This window comes from Hibiscus syriacus, unplaced genomic scaffold (assembly GCF_006381635.1).
Source record: "Hibiscus syriacus cultivar Baekdansim isolate YM2019G1 unplaced genomic scaffold, ASM638163v2 tig00110432_pilon, whole genome shotgun sequence".
NCBI lineage: Eukaryota > Viridiplantae > Streptophyta > Magnoliopsida > Malvales > Malvaceae > Hibiscus > Hibiscus syriacus.
In genome coordinates this window covers 144,546-156,692 of record NW_024062735.1, presented here as the reverse complement: position 1 = coordinate 156,692, position 12,147 = coordinate 144,546, and the positions used below count along the sequence as shown (strand labels likewise).

General features: G+C 35.6%; 1 pseudogene; it reads right to left on the bottom strand.

Annotated features, from left to right (window-relative positions):
• Positions 1 to 4,394: 4,394 nt before the first annotated feature.
• LOC120125521 lies at positions 4,395 to 6,905 on the bottom strand (annotated as a pseudogene).
• Positions 6,906 to 12,147: the final 5,242 nt, after the last annotated feature.

Below are 12,147 nucleotides of genomic sequence, written 5' to 3'. Positions count from 1 at the left end.
GATATGATTTGAATCCGAGTTAGAAGTTAGGTAATGATAACCAGAAATTTTGCATCTTAACAAACACCATAATATACAAATGAAAATGGTTTCCATTTCGGTCTTATAAATTAAATTACAAGGCTTTAGCAGCAATGATCATCAAGCAGAAAGTGCTCCATGGAGAGCTGCAACACCGATCTGGGTTTTGGGCTCAATCCCTAATTTCGAAACCTCAATCCTTCCTTCAGCTTCAAAGCCAACACCGCTACAGGGGAACGGAGTTGGTAATCGTTGTTGTTTCCCAGCCCCAGTTTGGTGTCTCGAAATCCCCAGCCTCCTCTCGTACTCCTCGGCAACAAGCAGAGCAATATCAGCCATCTCTTTTAGCACTCACTCTGATCAAAGATTCAAAACACGTCTGAAAATACAGTTGACGACAGTTTGATTTGACGAGGGAAGTATTTATAGGGAGTAAAGGAACGGATAAGGCTGACAGGTGGTGGTGAGTGGTATCTTACACTATTAATTTCTATATTTTAAGGGAGGAGAGGTCGGTTGAAATGTGAAAATGGAGGACAAGTTCATGCTCCCACATTTCTGGGTTTCCCATCTCTACATCTACTTTTTAACAAATGTGAAACATGCGGCTTGGACTCCTCTTTTATACTATCAAATATACTTCTAACTACCCAATATTCAATTTTGATATTTAATATCTGAGAATATATACGATAGGTTAATTTTCATGTATATTATAGGATTACAGTGGTCGTTAAATTTGAGGATCCATGCTAAAATTTTCACTTTAAAATATATTTTACTTATTTTTTGCTGCAGTTTACAATTTATTCAAATTATTTGTCAAAAACTAATTAAGTTTTTTTATTTAAATGTTGATATTTATTCTATTGATCAATTATATCAGATTGGATACGGTAAAGGCGAGGCCAACCAAAACTAAATAAGTTTTTGACTTTTATATAGTTGAAGAAACAGCCAACTAATAAAAACTAAAAACAAAGGCGTATCGTATCATTCACAATTTACACGTTGCAAATCTTAAATTATGTATGATAATGACAGTATTCCCCTTAACGCGCGTTAAGCGCTGAATAATTTTATCTAATTAATGAATGAAACAAATGCTATTACTTTTTAATCCAAAAAAAATCTTAATCTTGGATTTGATTGTTTTTTAAAATTAGTTAAGAAGGATAAGCAAACCTCTATAAGAGGATTTAAAATCCATGTAATTGACAAATCCAATTGTAAAATTAGCAAATAAGAATAAGAGATGGTTGTTTTACGTATGAACAAAGAGATTTTGTAAGAGAAGTGAAAATTGATTAACTCTGCGTTTCTAAGTAATAACCTGTTGAGCTAAATCAACATACTCAACCTAATTCAACGGACCATATCTAAAATTGAAGTAAAAAAATCTAAAGATCAAATCTCGCCTACTCCTCCAAACATTATTTGACAATGTCTATGTTCCCTGAAAAAAAAAACAATGTTCATGCGACTCATGTTTTGCTTTATAAAAAAACATGATTTGAGGATAAATCCAAATTTCATGTCTTTATTATATCCTTGATTTTGTCTTGAAATGGATTTGCACATGCCAAGTGTTCCCTCCTCTCCTTTCTTTCAATAGTTCCGTAGTCGGATCATACTGTCAATTGATTTCAAATTCAGATTTATCATAAAATATTTTAAAAATAATATTATAGAACCACGTGACTTTTACCTGACCAATTTGCATTTTAGGTTGTATTCGTGGAATTCTTAATGGATGATTACCTCGCATACGTAAAACTCCAAAGGCAGTCTATATCCACCATAGCCATAGACAAAGCCATGTGCAAATAGATCCCGTACATGGCATCCATTTTCAAGGAGATCAAAGTCCATATAAAACACACACATTTACATAAATATAAGATACTTCTAAACATGATTATGATATAGACAAAATACACAAACACATGAATTGTCAAGTCTAGTGCTGACACATTTTACTGCCTGGTATTTATATTTTTATTCTTTTATATAAAAGATGTCGCAATCTAGGAAATAAGAATGGATTAAGGGGAAAGAGTGCAAAATTCGAACTTTAGACTTTATCAACACAACTCTACCAGTGATGGATAGTGAGGTAGACTTCCACCCGATCAATTTTTTGTAGAACTTTTGAATAATCGGATCCCATAGAGAAACTAAGTTTTTCTTCGCCCCAAGAGGAAGCCCCAAGTAGTCCGTTGGGAATGAACCCACTGTGCACCCTATTGCAACAGCCCACTCAGAAATAATCTCGTCATTTATGTTGATACCGAATAACCTGCTCTTTGAAAGATTAATCTGCAACCCTGACATCAACTCAAAAATCATAAGTACCCTTCTCACATTCTTCAACTCCCTAATTGATGCATTACAAAAAATTAACAAATCATCTGTGAATTGAAGATGGGAGAGCTCAAAAGAATCACCTGGACTCCCAATCTCAAAATCTCTAAACAAGCCTAACCTCACAGCTTTCAACAACATCAAGCTCAAAAGTTTGCCAACAAAATTGAAAAGGAGCGGGGAAAGATAGCAACCCTGTCAGAGACCCCTCGCGATCCAAAATTCATCCGAAGGAGAACCATTCACCAACACCGAAATGGAAGCCGTAAAAACGCACATTTTCATCCAAGATCCCCAACTCTGACCAACCCCATGCAATCCATTATTTTCAATAGCAAATTCCAATCGATTGAGTCATACACTCTTCTGAAGTTTACCTTAAACGCTACTCCTTAAAGGTCTTTCCTCCTCCAACAGTCGATCCCCTCATTCGCAATAAAGGAACAAACCATGATTTGTCGACCCAGAATAAAAGCAAATTGGGAAGGGCCAACGATTGCATCCATACATTGTCGTAATCTTCTGAATAACACCTTTGACAAGATCTTATAAAGTCCACCCACAAGGCTTATTGGTCTAAAATCCTCGACATTTTCCGAACTCAACTTTTTCGGGATTAAGGTAATGAATGAATGATTTACCCCTTTATCCCAACTTTTCCCATCATAGAAATCACAGAAAAAACTTCATGATTTCCTTTTTTAGTTCCGGCCAAAATTTTTAAAGAATCCCATTGTCAGTCCGTCAAGTCCCGGAGCCTTGTTGCTATCCGACGACGAAATTACATCCCAAACTTCTTCCACTGAGAAGGGTCTCTTCAAAAACGAATTATGATCCTCTGAAATCTTGGAGAAATTAAAATCCATCGCCTCCACCTCAACTGTAGGGTCATATATAGTGCTTGGAAGTTCTATGTAAATTCCGTTGAAGTGTTCTTTCTATACTATGAACATGGCCAATGAAAAATTGTCAAAAGTTGACCTTGTATTGGAACTTTCATAGTATGTTAATAAAGCAAGAGTTTGTTTGCAGGTTCACGACCAAGAACTTTCTCGAACAGTCTCGAGGCATTTATACCCAAGTTTGAGTAATATTGGTTGAGATTTGTGGCATCCGTATAAAGATAGAATAGAGAAGACGGGAAGCTATTGTTTATACAACAGATACACAGAGATTTGTAAACCTATTATGGCATCATTGTACTAAGCACTCATCTATTGGAAGAAACACTGGCTAGGCTAATTCAAAACGCAAAGTGTGTACTCTATTTAAGGGCTCAAAATCTTCTCAAATTTCCTATACAATCTTAAAGGGTAACCTGTGCACGCTTAACATAACTGATTGGTATTTATTTTCTTGGAAAGAAAATGGAATTACATTCAGATTCATTAAGATCATCCAATAACTAGAAAAGACTATTCCCTTCCGCTCAAACTTGGGAAATAAAGTAGGGGAGACAAGGACAATAATCTCTTTTTTGCTAGAAAGTTACTGTTTATCGTGATGATTGATGAAAGGCAAAAGTCAAATGCTATGTTAAACAAAATAAGGACAGGAATCTTACTGTGCAAGGTGACCACTTATCATGAGAATACCAGGTATATTTTTAAAGCGACATTTATCAATATTTTATTTTTTAACATAACAGATGTCGAATACTTCACTATTTAAAAGAATCAGAAAAGTTCAGAACCCAAATAAGATTGAAACTTTCTAAGGAGCGAAGAAGGTTTACCATTGTTATGTGCAGTGGAGATTGATTCCGGAAAGACATTTGCTTGAGTCTACTCTTAAATCTAGATACTGTGCCAGACCTCAAAAAATGTACGAGTGTAGGAATAGATTGTTCTGCCTTCCTTAAAGAGAGAAGCCAAGAGCAACCAAGCATTTTACATGCTAAAAGGCAATAAACCCAAAATATTAAACCATGCAATCGTGTGTCCTTTGGAGCTAAGTCTACCAGGTCGGCACTCGCTTCACTGGTAAGAGTGTAGATTTTAACATCAGGATCAACCTCTTTGACAATAGACCTTTTGATATGTCAGTCGTTCCAACTGTATCCATAACCAATAGTCGCGGCAAGAACAGAAACCATCTTGAAATGGTGAAAACGGTAGCATCTCTTACAATAATTTCTCTGCCAAGAGTTGGATATAAATTTAATGGCAGAGTGGAATCATTACAGACTCTGAGGTTTTTCATGATCCTCAAAGCGGTGTTCTCAGGAGTACTTATTAGTGCAAAAGCAATGGCCAATTTCTCACTATGATGTCTGAGCATCTTCTCCTTTACTTCCTCCTCAAGGTCATGTAACACTGATTCAGTATCCGGAACAAAGCCCATCTTTTTTATATCTTCCATATTTATCATCATCTTGTAGATTTCATCTTTCTGTGGGTGAAGTTCCTCAGCTCCAAAGACGTGGACTTTATTCTTTATCTGAACTCAACTAATTCCTTGTTCTTTCTTCACTCCTCCATCTTCATTAGTTTGCGGATTTTTGCTGCATCCTCCACTTTCCACAAACAGAATACAAGTTAGCTAGGGCTGAGTAAGCCCAATGTTGCCGGGTCAATAAGGAGCAATCTTTCTGCTGCAACCTTACCTAGTTCTACATTCTTATACACCTTACAAGAAGATAAGAGTGAACCCCAAGTTATAACATATGGTTCAATGGGCATTTTTTCAATAAATCATATGCTCTTGTACCAATCCGGCTCGTCCAAGAAGGTCAACCATCAACGCATAATGGCTCAGTGTTGGTTCAATTTGTGAAAATCTTTCATCATATATACCTCCGGCCCTGGCCTACCAGTCCCACATGTGTACAAGCAGAGAGCACACCTACATATGTTATATGGTCAGACTTAAAAGCATCTGCCAGCAACTTTTCAAATGCTCAAGGGCTTCTTCTCCAAGACATGTTGAGCAAGAGCCATTATCATGGATGTCCAAGATACAATATCTTTGAACCGATTTATCTGATTAAATACTTTCCTTGCACAATTAATACTTCCAGCTCTAGAATACATTGTAATTAGAGCATTGTTCACAGAAACTGAGGATGCTTGACCAGTTCTTATTGCACTTGCATGAATTTGTTTGCCATGGTTCAATGAAGTCAAGCTTGAACGACATTCAGGTGGCTGCCAGAGTGAAGTTATTTGGTTTAGGACCCTCTCTAACATTAATCTCTAAAAGCTCCAATGCGTCATTATTCAAACCATTCTGCAAGTATCCAACAATCATGGCAGTCCATGCAAACCACATCACGGTATCTCAATGAGTAAATATATCTCTAGCCGGTTTAATCTCCAAGCTTAACTATCCATCCAGCAAAGATGTAAATGGAATAACATCAAGGCATGAAACCCCACTTACAATCTTTCGAGCAAATTGAACCCCACCTGACTTTGCGTACATTGAGATCAAGGCATTTCCTACTGGACCATACATATCAAAGCCGGTGCTAATAATACAAGCATGGATTTGTTTCCCAAGTTTCAACATCTCAAGATTGGCAAGCCGATAGTGCATTATAAATGTGAATTTATCAGGAAGCAGCGAAGTTCAGCATATTGCCAAAAGTACATAGAGTACCAAGATCGTACCCATGTTGATTGTAACTGCAATCATTGAATTCCACGTCACTATATCTCTCTCATCATCCTTTCAAATTGTTCACGTGCAAAATCAACTCGTCCATGCTGATATGCAAGGAAATCATAACATTCCAACTCGATGTGTTCCTATATTCCATCCTATCAAAGATAACTCTTGTTATCATTGGATCACCAGACTTAAATACATGTTAAACAAAGAATTCACTACACTATCAATACTAAGCCCAAATTTAACAGAAAAAGAGTGTACCTTTCGACCAATATATAAAACTCCAATAGCAGCATGATGCAAGTACACTAGTAACTGTGTACTGCGTTGGTGTTACTCGTTCTTTGATCATTTTATCAAAACATTTTATAGCACTTTCAAAACTACCCATCTGATTATACCCAGTAATAATCGTGCTCCAAGAAACAGAATCACGATTCGGTATCTTATGAAGATTTCAGTAGCTTCAGTCATTTACCCCGTCTAGAATAAGCTGATAAAAGGGTGTTCCAAGTGAAATAGTTTTCACAGGCAGTTCGTCAAACAACAAGCGGGCATCGGAAAAACACACGGTTTTGGAACAAAAGCTCATGAGATTGTTCAATAAGATGACAGGGTGTTCCAAGTGAAATTAGTTTTCACAGGCATTTCGTCAACAACAAGCGGGCATCGGAAAAACACACGGTTTGGAACAAAAGCTCATGAGATGTTCAATAAGATGACACTAAAGTGAAGCCCGGATTTGATAATTGGGCATGGATTGCTTTTCCGGCTAGGAGATCATTGGATTTGAGGCATTCATGGAGGAGACAAGCGTTGCGATATGACAAAGAGGATGGGTCTGGGATTCTCATTTGTTGGTTATTGGATTTGGATAACATATTAGAATTAAGAATAATTTCAAGCTTTTGGATTTGATTTTGCTGTCATTTATGATCAGAACTCGTAAAATTGAAGGTTTCTAATTCTTTAAACCCATTTCTCTTATACTACTATACATATGTCTCATCGTAATCGAATATTAAAAGAATGCCATCTAGTGTGACTGCAACTTAAGTCAATAGAATTAGGGCCGAACCCCCAACTCAAACAAATATGCGTCCTTCGCAAGAAATTTAATTTGATTTGGGTTTAAAATAATTTTATTTGATTTAAATAAGATCTGTCATTTGGAGATAAATTTGAATTCGATCTGACTCCACTCAAAATAATATATTATAAAAAATATTAATTTTATTCAAAAAAATGGATCTAATTGAACAAATAAATAGAGATTATATATATATATATATGATAGAATTAGGTTATTTTTCAAATCGGATTGGATCGAATATTTTTCATCTTAAATCGAACCCAACCCACCCCCATCCCGAACCCAAATTTTTTTAAACAATAAACTCGTCCCAATAAAATTAAATCAAAATTCGTCGAATTCAAGTCTGGTGTCCATCTCTAACTAGATACTGCAAAGTAGCACTTGCATTTGTTAAAGACTAATTCACTTATTATCGCATTCTCAACAACCATTGAAATGAATAAAAGCACATGCATTCAATATTCCAATGAACTTATAAAGGTTAGACCAATAATACCATTTTTATAATTTAAGTTTTTTTTCTATAAGAACTTAAGTTGTTGTTTTAGATGACTTGGGTTTAAGCAACGTACTTTGTATGCGTGTGTGAATTATATTCAAGTCTTTTTAAAAAAATTAATAAATTAAATAAATTGTAAGCTATTTTATAATTAAAATGATTTATTATAATTTAGAAATTATTTACTTAAGTGGTTTTATTTTTAATTTAAGTTATGATATTTCAATTTTTTAGGTTTGAGTTTGTTATTTGATAACCATCGTTGTTGATCATAAGTTATTTAGAGAGATATTAAGGTAAATTTCAACATAAGAATAAGATGTGAATATAAATTTTGGGGTTTAACAATCGATGATCAATGATTGATGACAGGCTGACAGCAACTGACAATGATGATTAATTTCGATCAGTGACGTGAACTTTGATTGGATTTAGATGTCAAATTGATATTTTATCTAAATTCTTTAAGTTAAATTAGTATTTTATGTAAATTTTAACGTCAAATTAATGTTTTGTCCAAAATTCAAGGGTCAAGTTAAATTTAACCAATTTTACTATTATGTCATATCAATAAAGTAACAAAAATTAACGATTAAATGGCCAAAATAATTTAGACCAAAAAAAATAACCAAAAGTAAACTTTTTTTCAAATATGATGACCAAAATTGAACAAACACAAAACATAAGGAACTACTAATATTAGTTACCACCATAGCATTATATTTCAGTTAGAGAGAATTCAATCAGTAATTAGATAACTGATATTAAAAACGAAAGTCTATAAATTACAATAAAAGAAGATATTCATCAGTATCCACCAATTAATATAAACTAAATATTGTTTCAACTAACTCGATAGACATTATATCTCCTATAAATTAATACTTGATAAATTATAATTTCTATAAAATAATAATTTTCTCGATTTCGATTGGGCCAAAGGTCTAAATTAATAATAATTTTCGGAAGACTTTTATATAACTTCTTGGTCCATTCAATATTATAAATTAATAATTCTATAAAATTATAAATATAATTATGATAACTTAGTAAAGAATGATCTATTGTTGTTTGATTATTCTTAAAATTTAAATCTAGTTGCATTTTATCTCTAACTTTCCTTACTATATCCAAAAGTTTTGTATGGTGTTCTCATACTGCAACAAAAAATGTGAAGAATTGTTGGCGCTGCGAGTGTTTTCTTTATCGTAATTGGTTGCAAAGACATTATATCATCTTTAATTTTACCCTCAATAGGATTTTCAATAACACTCGCTTCTAAACTTTGGATCTCTGAACATGTATCGTTTTCACCCAAGTAATCCAATAGGTGATTGACATCTATTTTGTTGCGCCACCTAAAACCATTAGTCATCATATCAAGTTCATAAATGTCTTCTTCGATAGTTCTTTCTTTTAAATTCCCATCATGCGAACGAATTTTACAGTGTCGAAAATAATTCGTTATTGTCTCTTGTAGAACATCTATCATCCAAGTTGAGACCGCATGATTGATGGCATCTAAAATAATAAGACTAATTGAATGATGTTCATGTACAATGTGACTAATTAAATATAGTACATGTGTCTCTTTATAAGAGTTGTAAGGACTTTTGTGGAGAGTGGGAATGTGTTGATAGATTCCATGGCTGATTCAGTTCTCAATCCTTGACTAGTGTTGGTAGAATCAGAGAATGCAACAAGGTTCTAAAAGTAATGGAGGAACACGGTTTGTAGCCAGTGGTAATTTGCAGTCTAAAATTACTTTTAGACTTGCTAGTGCTGGTAAAAAGTATGAGGCTGCTGAGTTTATAGAACATTTTAAAGCATCAAATACTGATTTAGATCACAAGGCATGGGCGTCTTTGATTGAAGGGTGTTGTGCCGCTGGGGATCTTGAAACAGCATCGACTTATTTTGAAACTATGGTTTAAAAAAGAAGGGATCTCACATGCTGGATATGCCTTTGAATGGTTGGTATTTCTTATTGCAGCAGGAAAAAAGCAATGCATGCATGCAAACTTCTACGCAAGTATGTCTAAGGCCATGGCATGACACTAAAAGGCATTGATAAGGAAGTTATTAGCTCAGGGGGATTTAAAGATGCTTTGAGTCTATTGGGTTTGATGAAAACGATGGTTTCCCACCCTTTGTGGATCCCTTCATCGAGTATGTTTCGAGGTCCGGCAGTAGCGATGATGCTATTGCTTTCCTCAAGTCTGTGACATTGAAAAGTTTCCATCCCTTTCAGTTGTTCTTCGTGTTTTTGAAGGATTTTTTTAAAGCTGCAAGGCAAAATGAAGCACAAGATTTATTATCAAAATGCCCAGCTACGTTCGCACTGCCGATGTCTTGAATCTTTTGTTCCATGAAATCAGGTCAAGTTGTTGCTACACTGCTATGGTTGCTTATACTTCATGGCTGTATTTCTTGATGTACTATGGTCTATGGCATTTGTTACTAATTAAAATTTGTTATCTTGGCTGTCAACATGCCTGGCTGACTGGTTAATAAGAAAACATAATATTGGAGATTTTTTTATAATTTTCCCTGTTAGTGCTTTTTTAATGGAAAATGGTAGTCAATTAACTGTTATTATATATTTTTTGTGGATTGAAGGGTTTTCAGTTTATGCATTTTACTGGTCATATTTATGCCTTGTGCATATGGATTGCATTTCAAGCAGATATTTGAAAGTGAAGCTTGACCATGTCCAACCCCAAGAGTTAGAATCTCTGTAAGTTATAATGATCCTATTATCCGCTTGCCAAGGTGATTGCGAATGAAAAGTACCAGTGCCAGATCTTCCGGATTTCCAAAGGAGGAGCCGTTGGTGTTGAGTTTACACCATCCCTCCAGGGGGTTCATCCAACGACTGGAACAATATAACGAAAAGGTCGGATCTTTACTTGGAAAACAGTAGCAAAGAATTCCACTGCTTTGTATAGCTTCAGGAGGTCATTAAGGTCTTCAGTTTACCAAAGGTAATAGTGTTGCGCGTTAACCATATTTCCCATAGGGCGAAGCAAAACACCAATACCCAGGGTATTCCGTATTTTTTATCCATGATACCAAGCACCCGAGCTCAATTTGCAATGAGTCATTCCCCCCATTCGTCATTGCTTCTGAGAAGATGGTGGTTGTGTTCCTCCACCAGCCTTGAGTGATTGCGCATTCCCTCATACGGATTCCAAGTGAAGAACTGACACTTAGGTGGTAGTCTAGTTTTGCACAACAGTTTATAAATGATCTAACGAGTGTTGGTGATTCCATTTTGAATCATGTCATAAGCACTTCCTATGGAGAAGGATCCCGATTGAGACACGTTTCAGCAAAGGATATCGTGTTTGAGCGGGGAGTGCTAATAAGCAAGAGCAGAATTTCATCAGGCAAAGCTATTGAAAGAGCGCTAGTACCTTCTCTCTCCCACCAGTTTCTACCTACCGCAAAGGTCCAATTTTCCTAATGAGCAAGCAACATGATTGACAACCCACCAAAGACCTTTCTCCAGCAAACCACGAAGTCCCCTAAGATTCCTCCAAACGATCGATGCATTTTGTTTTTAGCGTAGCCTTGCTTTATTGGGCACATACTTGGAAATGAATAATTTGACCCAAAGCTTGCCTTTTTCATTAATAATCATCCAGCCAGGTTTCTTCATGAAGGTTTCCAAGATCCCACAGATAGTCTCTCTCTCTGTAATCTTTTTGTCTGCACGGCCATAAAGAATGACATTGTTCGCAAAGAACAAATGGGATTCTAGGCTTTGTCTTTTAAATTATTAGGTGTTGCCATTTCTTTCTCTGTGATTTTTGCCTAGACTTGGTGTTCAATCCGTACAGAGATGAACAAGTAGATGATAAAATGATCACCTTGTATGGTACCTTTAAAAGATGATAAAGGATGAACAAATAAGATGATAAAAGGATCACCTTGTCTGATACCTTTTAAAGGTAGAAAACTCTCAGGGTTTGATCTGTTTAGGATAACCGAGGTAGTGATGGATACACAATCCATTGTTGAGTCGTATTCACTCAGGAAATTTGAAAAAATGTAGCACCTTCTAGATGAAACCTTATTCGAGTTTATCACAAGTTTTCTCCAGTCCGGCTTTAAGATCATGTAACTCCTCTTGCCCTTCTTAGTTCAAGCAATCCAATGAACTACTTCTGGGACAATAATGACATAATCCAAATTATGACATCCTGGAAGAGGTATACTTTTTTTGTCAACAATAGACAAAACTATTTAAATCACTCATCACGAACCAAGGAAAGATGTGGAGACTAGCAACTAATTTCAAAATTTTCCCATAGTAGTCTACGTTCCTCTAACCTACGGATAACATTTGATGCAGACAAAAGCAAAAGGGAGTTTTGTGAATGTACTTTCATTGTGGCATAGTTCTCATGTTCAGTCACACAGCTCACTGGTGGTGGCACAGTTTGATCGACGAAGTAACCAAATGCCTCTACGAGTACCTGTGGTGTCAGTCTTGAACCACCCACCCAACAAAAGGCAGTCTGTCCACTATTTTCGGGACCTCACTAGAGTG